The sequence below is a fragment of the Colius striatus genome, chromosome 4, assembly GCF_028858725.1.
Source record: "Colius striatus isolate bColStr4 chromosome 4, bColStr4.1.hap1, whole genome shotgun sequence".
NCBI classification, from domain to species: domain Eukaryota; kingdom Metazoa; phylum Chordata; class Aves; order Coliiformes; family Coliidae; genus Colius; species Colius striatus.
Genome location: NC_084762.1, coordinates 22004269 through 22012763, shown reverse-complemented (window position 1 = coordinate 22012763; position 8495 = coordinate 22004269). Strand labels below are relative to the sequence as shown.

Sequence of the window (8495 nt, the reverse complement as noted above, 5' to 3'; positions counted from 1 at the left end):
AATATTTTCAAGAACCAAAAAAGTGGAGAAACAATCTGAATTAATCAAATATTAACCAAAGAATGTCATGAAAGCCAAATACCTAAAACATTCTCAACAGTGTCTGGGTGTTCTGGTTTGAACTAGGATAGAGTTAATTCCCGTGAGGAACCAGGAAAGGGTACAGCCTGAACAGCTGATCTTCAATCAATTTTCAATAAATGATCTTCAATTAATCTTTGTTTTCCCTCTGATTTAAACTCAGTGGCTGTGGTCCACGTGGCAGGCCAGAAAAAAAGCTGAAAGTGCAACATGCCACATGATTGATCCACCCTATATTCTTGTTGGAGAGACTCTCAAGATACTGCATAGTCATCTTCCCTGAGGTAAGGATCAAGCATGGATCAAACTCAGATGTATATCTGTTTAATTACTGATAAAGATCCTCCTATCCTGTGCCTGAACTGCACTGAGCTCCCTGCCCAGCAAGGAAAGCATATGCTTGTTGCTTGCATGTTCCAGTTCTGTTTCATAGGAAGCCTAATCTTGGTTTCTGGACCTTACTTGTTAGAGAAATACTGCAACATCCATAAATTCATCATGTGCATGAAAAGTTCAGAAGTATTTTTGGGCCTTTAGGGATGCTTAAACCACAGCTGGTCTAACCTCTATGACATTTTCCCCTTCTCTAAGGTAGCTTCTAAACATATTGGCTTTCTCCTGAAGGTTGTTTGCTATTAAAGAGGGACCAAAGGACTCTTCTAGAGAGTCACAAGGAGTACTAGGGACTGAAACAGCTGAGGAGAGGATATTTGTGGTCATAGAAAGAATTCAAGAAGGAAAAAGGAATTTTATTTTAGGAAATCATCTGAACTTGAAGAAATGACCTCCATTACTGTGATTCATAGGTTTAGGGAGGCTAGCTGGGAAGCAGTAAGTCATTTCTCCACAAGCTTCATATAATGTGTTGAGGCACACGACCATACAATGGCCTGGTGCAGGAACTTGGCCATAGGGGAGTAGGTGGCTATGAAGACCCACACCCCTATGCTACTTTTTGCCCCTAGGCAACATGTAAACAAATCTTTTGCTAACACTTCACCTCCCTCCAAGTTGTGGTTTGCTCCACCAGTGCCATTTCTGTCTGAGCAGATGAACTCTCATTTGCCAAGACAGCACCTCTAAACGTCTCATGCAAGACATCTCATCAGGACTTTATTTTGCCTTATATTAATCGTATATGGCTTTCTAGAAATAAGACACCCTTGTGTAACAATAACACTGAGTGTTTCTACTCACCTTTCTGATTCAAAGTAGTACAAAAAATATTTTCTTTTTCTAAGCTCCAACCAAACAGACAATTGTTGAAGGAAAAGGAAAGAAAATGTCTAAGCATTTTTTTTCCAAAACAATAATTGGTGAGCTTTGACTCTTGAAGTCTGGTTTAATTATTAGACAAGTGATCTTGTGAGTTGCACCTCCTCAACACTCTGCTGAACTCTTCTTTTGAGCTTAAGTGCTCAGGGTGAGAAACATCATTGATGATGAAAATTCCCTATATGTATTTTGTAGGAGAAGCTGTGTTTCAGAAAGCTTGTCTGAAAATCAAACTTTCTCCTTCCTCTGGCATTAATAGTTTGATGTTTATAGAGATGAGTAGCAAATACACTGTTCCCAAACTAATTAAACAACAAATTTGAGGTGACAGAGAGCTAGGAGTCCTGTGGCTCCTTGCCCAGGCTTCAGAAAAAAAAACCATTCCAGATCACCTTGATCTGAAATTAAGGAGAAGGAGGAGATTTTATGGTCATTTAAGCCCTTACACAGGTACACAACTCTGAGCCCAGTTAGGTACATGGCCTACTTTAATGGTGATGAGAAAAGGGATCCTTTTTTGCCTTTAGCGAGCCAGACATTTTTCGGTTTATTTTATGGCTACAGATGACATAGCTGTCTAGAGGCGTGCTGGTGAGGAGAAGTGAGGAGGAAAAGAGCCAGTGTGGGGGTGGAGAGCTGCAGCTCTGCCCCTCCAATTGATGTGGTATCTTTTAAAGGTCATCCACTGGGACTCTACATCAATCAAACCTTTTTTGCAAAAACAACGGTGATCCCAATGAAGATTTATATAACACATTTGTGCTATAGCTTTGGTTCCTTTTTCTTAAATTACTTAAAGCAATATAATAACTTTTCCAGGCATATTGTAGGAGACTGCCAACATTTCAAACATTTCCTTGATGTAGGATGATCACAACTGAAAGGAATGTGAATTTTATCCAGCTGTCGGTAAGGTTTAGTTTTCCTTAATCCCTGAGACTAAATCATTGGATAGCTTTTAGCCTCCAAACTAAATGCTAATTGAGGCTTGCTGTCATTTAGGTTACTGCAAGATCTTCTAAACAAAGCACCAGGGGACCTTTGAGGAAGGGCCGGGACAGGGGATCCTCAGCACAAGCTGGTTGTGCAAGAGAGCTCATCAATACTCAGCAAAAATCAAAGTTTCTTTTCAGTTTCTTCATTAGAAGTGCTCTCCTAGTCAAACCTGTGAGCAGTGTAACCCAGACAGGATTCCCACAGACTGGAAAAAAGAAGAATGGTGGTTTGTGTCCCAGGGTGCTGTCATTTTGCTTTGTGCTGCACACACTTGGGTGATTGCCTCCCCTTCCCCTCAGTTTACCTCTCAAGAACTGTACAAAACAAAACTCAGAATCTTCCACCTCCCAGCAAAACTCATCAGCAGCTGGGTTTCATCTGCACAGGTAAATAAAACAAGCATTTCAGCTGTGATGACTGTCACTGAAATTAGCACTAAACATCCTGACGTGGCAGGGGAAACCAGGGATATTATAGTTCCATTCCTACTGAAATAACTTGGCATACCTCCAAGCACTCTGGTAGCTAAGTGCTGCACTACTCTCAGAGTGTCTGCTTCTCAGGCAGTTCCCCTGCAAAATAATCTACATCACTTGTCAACAGGAGCAGAGGACAGTTTCTGCCCCCTTTGTCAGGATCACAGATGCAAGGAGACAGGAATGGAAACATTAAGTACAAGCCCCTGCTTGCCCATTCAGTGGCAATGAACCCACACCAACATCAATGGAGGGCAATTGTTCTACCAAAGATGGGGGTCTGAGGGACTACCTCAGTCACCTCACGTCTCCACTGCTTCCCTCAAACAACATGAGGGATGATCAGAAGCATTCACAGTTCTCCACAACTAGTCCAGGAGAAAAGCATTTAAATGGTAATGCCAAGGCTTAACTTTAACTATTATTTTAGTCCTGAGTGTCAAAGTCTAATAATTTAGACTGACTATTTAAGTTCTGCTAGTGTTAGTGAAGAAATATCATTCCTCAGCCTCAAACAAATAGGGAAGAATTGAAATCCAAGAACCTCTGGAGGAATGCATTTCTCCCTTTCTAGAAGGACTGCAGATTTCTAGCTTGGGACTTGTCCTGGTTTAGCAAGGAGCTTGGTAACAGGGGGAGCGGGTTGCAGTGAAGACCCTCCCCCGGCTCCTAGGTTCAGACCCACCTCCGGCCCGGCTGGGCCAATCTGGCGCCTCTGCGATCACTATTTAGGGGACGGGAATTTGAAATGCGAGTCGGGAGGTGGAGAGTGATACAAGATGGAGGCCACCACGCGGACCCTTCAGCCAGAGAAGGAGGAAGGAACGAGAAGCAGTAGACCGGAGACCCCTCTGCAAGCCGTGGCGAGAATACAAGCTGTGCCCCTGAAACCTATGGAGATTCGTGGCAAGACTGAGAGCCACCAACAGCTCCGTGTGGGTGAGCCCGGACGGGCGGGGGACTGTGTGGGGAGATGGCCATGGCCCAGGCCGTGTTGGAGAGCCTGCACGCCGCAGAGCAGCCCCACACGAGAGGCAGAGAGGAGCTGCAGCCTTTGGAATAAGTGCGCATCGGAGCAGCCCGTGCAAGTCTGCCATGCTTGTGAGTTACCCCACGGACTTGCAGGGAGGACTGGTGTGGAGTTCACCCGTCCTGAGGAGGGACAAACGGCAGAAGCTCTCGGAAACCGACTGACTGAACCCCCCACTGCCTGCCCCCCCGAACCGTTCAGGGGGGGGCAAGGTAAAAACACCGGGATCAGGGCTCTGAACCCGGGAAGAGGGGAGGGGTGGCAAGAAGGTGTTCTTAAAAAGGCTGGTTGGACTCTCCATTGATGTATTACTCTGGGTTGTTTCATTTTGGTTATGTTTTGGTTGATTTTGCATTAAATTATTTTCTGTTTTCTTCCCCAAAACCGAGTAGCCTGGTCTGTTTTGTCCTGAACCTTAAGCGGCAATTAAGCCCTCCCTGCCCTCGAGCAATCCTCAGCCTCTTCGGTACTCGAGGCTAATCGTGGCCTTTGTTCCCTGATGGGCCTAAACCACGACAGGACTGCATAATAACTTTCTGCCACTTAAAATTAGGTCCGTGGTGTCTGGGTTTCTGTGCTGTGGATTCTTCCTTTCAAACAGCAAGTGTAACTCATTCCTCCTTTGCAAGGTAGTCACAAGGTTGAACACAACAGTGGGAGCACACGGTGCACTACCAGGTGCTGGATAAAAAATAAAAAGCCTGTACACAACCAACCACGAGCACTTCAGCAATTCATTCAAAACAGCAGCATCTAATTAACTGTTCTTTTTATTTGAGCTGTTTAGAGTTCCAACATCAGATTCTTCTATTCTGTACTAGGATTCAGCTAATAATGAATCCCGGTGAGCAATTTGCTTTAGGGAAGTATTGCCAATAAATACTAATGGACTTTTGATTTTTTGAAGCTATTCTAAATGCATGGCTCAACAATAATCAATAGTGAGTGACCACTACTTCTTAATGCAGCTCTCTATCACCACAATACTTCTGCCAAAATCCCACTAATCAAATAGTACAGGCTGGAGAGCAACCGATTACTGCAAGGGATGGAGAAGCCCCAGCAGACAGACCAGTAGCAATGAAAGCTAGCAGTGCACAGAGCTGCACTGGCAGGAGTACAGCCAGCAGATATGGGGAAGTGGTTATTCCCCTTCAATCTGTGCTCATTAGAGCCTATCTAAACACTGTGTCCGGTTTCTCACACTCTCACACCCCAATACAGGAAAATCACCAATAGCCTAGGGTGAATTTAATGTAGGGCCACTGCAAGGGTCACAGTTAGAGAACCTAATATGTGAAGAGAAGCTGAATGACCAGGGCTCACACAGCCTGGAGAAGCAATGACTTTTGAGTGATCTATCAGCAGCCCTACAGTACCTGCAAGAAGGTTATCATGAAGACTGAGACAGGCTTTCCAGAAGTGCATAGTGGGTGGACATGACACAAAAGTTGTACATTGAAACTCCTGACTTGACATAAGGAAAGTAATTTTCCCCATGAGGACAGCCAATTAGCAGAGCAGGCTGGCCAGAGGGACTACGACGTCTCCATCCTTGAAGGTTTTCAAGACCAACTGAGCAAAATTCTGAGCTGATCCTGTATTTGGCCCTGCCTTAAGCAGGAGGTTAGGCTAGGTGAGTTCAAGAGCTCTCTTTCCTACCTTCTGAAGTTCTCATACTGTAAATTGTCATTTGTTATTAAAGGTACAGAAACATTGTCAGTCATCACTGTATAGCTCTTGAGAGTACATAAGGCATTTAAACTGTAACAGCCCAAGGGTTTTTTTTCTCTCCAGTAGCATCACATTCATTTAGTTAAAGATCTTCTGAGGCAAGAAGTCAAAGATTATGATCATGATAATTATATGAGTGGTCAAAACTAAATGCTGATCTGCCGAGACCTGGTCTGGAGCCAAGTAAAGTAACTAAAATGTTTGACGGTACACATCAGCTGACTTGAGATACAGATTTACAAACCTGAACTCCTAATTGGCAAGTGAATTACTCGCTGTTAAAAGATGAGTCCACATACTTAGACAGAAATCTAAAATAGGTCAGCTTGATTAGTGCCAAAACTCATTTACTCACCCTTGACTACAAAGGGAGTCTGACTACTCCAGATGTAGCTGCATATAGTGCACACTGGTAAAGTTAGATGAGATTAATCCTACCCATACTGACTTCAGTGGTGGTGAGGTGGATTATGCTTCGAGCCCAGGCAGCACACTCAGATTCATCAATAAAACATACAAATTCCATGCAGAAATACATTTCTGGTGCATTTTCCCATTTGGAGATTTATTCCCACAATTTTGTGATTGTAACAGCTGTTTTGCTGAGATATCATGGGTGGAATAGTCTTAAGGACTGCAAGAAGAAACTGGGTGAAATTTCATAGAGAAAGACATAAGGAAAACAGAAGAGAAAAATACTTGACTACTAGCACAGCCTACATGTTATGAATGTACTGCAGGATCCAGTAACTTTTCATGGAAACTTCTTTTCAGGGCTTCAACTTTTTTCTGGGCTTCTTCTTCATCCCACAACAAAGGCAACACAAGCCTGTCCTCGTATGCTGCAGCAGTGGAAAAGGCTGGCGTCATCCTCTGTGTTACCTGGGAGACGCTTCCAGCAGATGGGGAACAAGCTGTCCATGGTGAGAAGGGCTGCAGGAAGCCTGAGGAAGTTGGATTAACACTAGTTTCACAGCCTGTTTCTGTTGACAGAAGGAGAAGACCACAGGGTGAAGCGAATCCAGATGCTGGATAATGGCATGAGAGGGGAGGGAGGTTGGAGGGTGAAGAGACAACACCAGCAGCAGCCTCTTCTGCTGGGAAAATGGCTGGGAGGCAGCAGCAGCCCCAGTGGGAGTGGGATGAAGGGTGACTGCTGCTCTCAGCAGCTATCAGCTTACACAGGCTGAGGCCCATTGTGGTGGAAATCCAGCAAGCTGAGGAGCTGAGCTTTGGTGAGGAAAGGTGGAGGAGGGTTTGACTGCTAAAAATATCCACAGTGGGGAAAACAACAAAAAAGACCTAGTGACCAAAAATGAAAGACAGTGTTGTTCCCACACCCCAAAAATATGTTTATCATTGTTAATAATATGATTAGGTTGGATATTATAATGAGGTTTCACTTCCTCTTCATTTCACTCATTTTCTTCAATCATCGGCATTTTTGCCTACACAAATAAAATAATGCCCAAACCAGAGTCTTTTCAGCATCCACCCTGCAGCAGTGTTCTCTGCAAAATTACTTCTTTGTCAACATCCTAGTGACATGCAGCACCACTGCAGTAAAATGATGGAACTGACAAAGGGGTCTCGGAGAAGCAATAGCTTGCATTAGGCAAAATGAAATCAGGAAAACAATAGACAAGCTTTCAAGTGCACAAGTCTGAATGAATACTACATGCCCAAATCTGAGAAGCATAGAATGGTAGGGGTTGGAAGGGACCTTTAGAGATCATCTAGTCCAACCCTCCTGTAGAAGCAAGTTCACCTAGATCAGGTCACAAATCTTACTTGTTTTCTTTTGGAAAATATGCCAGCCTACCAGAAATTGTGTACTGTCCCTATCAGCCTTTCCTCTATTTTCAGTGTTGTTTAGTTTCCAGCTCACACTGTTCATGTTTCCATTTTATTTTACTTTGTTTTATAATGGCTGATCACTCCATTCTTCCTATGTTTACTAAGCTGCATCCAGGCACCCAACACCTCTGCACATAATGAATTTCATGAGATAAGGAGTTAAAATGGGGGAGAGATGATCAAGAAAGACAACATGAGCCTTAAAGGTCCACCAACGTAGCCAAGATACTTGTCTTAAGGATTCAGAAACCCTTTGATACAGATTCGTCCCTCAGTACTCAGGTCTCATCTCTAGCTCTCTCCTTGCATATTTCCCCCCTCTCCTCCTGATGCTATGGAAGCAGACTCCCCAACACTTTCACTCTTAGTAAGTGGCAGCAATCACACAGGAAACAGTGTCTTGTGCTGCAGCCATAGCCACAGAAAATCACACACTGACCAGTCACACATCTAGAAATACCTGCCACCCAAAGAAAAGCATTACATTTACATCATTAGCCACTGCCTAACATGGCTCCCAACTCCCAAACACCTGGCAGATCAGGTCCACTTCAGACCCTCTTTTACCACTTTTGGAAAGTAGTTTTTCAATTCTGTGAAATTACTCCGAAAAAAAAAAAAAAAACCAACATGTAATTATCTTCTCTTTGAGCACTTCCAAGAAGTAAGGTGAGTTCCCCAACTGATTCAAATGAGGCAGCTCTGTGGAAAGCTGACACAATGTTTGGGAATGCCAAGCCAAGAAAGCAAACAGTTTATCAAAACAAGTTTATCTATATCTGTCCCATGAAGCAGAACAAATGTGGGCAATGACATTGCTATGAAAGGAACATAGAAAGCACACCAGTCCTTAAACCTGCTCTATTCTTTGGCTCTAGCATAGCTGTGAAAATGAACACATTAAAAAAAAAAAACCACTACATCAAAAAATGTTGATCATAGCAAAGGCCCGGTGTAGCCACAATCATATGAACGTCTCAAGTCCTTCTGTTTGTAAAATTTATGCCATTTGGGAAATTAATCTTAGCTACAAATGGATGTAAAAG

The 8495-nt window shown here is 43.5% G+C and overlaps 1 long non-coding RNA gene across 1 annotated transcript; it reads left to right on the top strand.

The window, feature by feature from the left end:
- Window positions 1-325: 325 nt before the first annotated feature.
- LOC133625305 (uncharacterized) lies at window positions 326-2419 on the top strand. Its single transcript, XR_009818615.1, has 3 exons — window positions 326-365; window positions 2176-2265; window positions 2359-2419. It is a non-coding gene; the product is annotated as an uncharacterized LOC133625305 (long non-coding RNA).
- Window positions 2420-8495: the final 6076 nt, after the last annotated feature.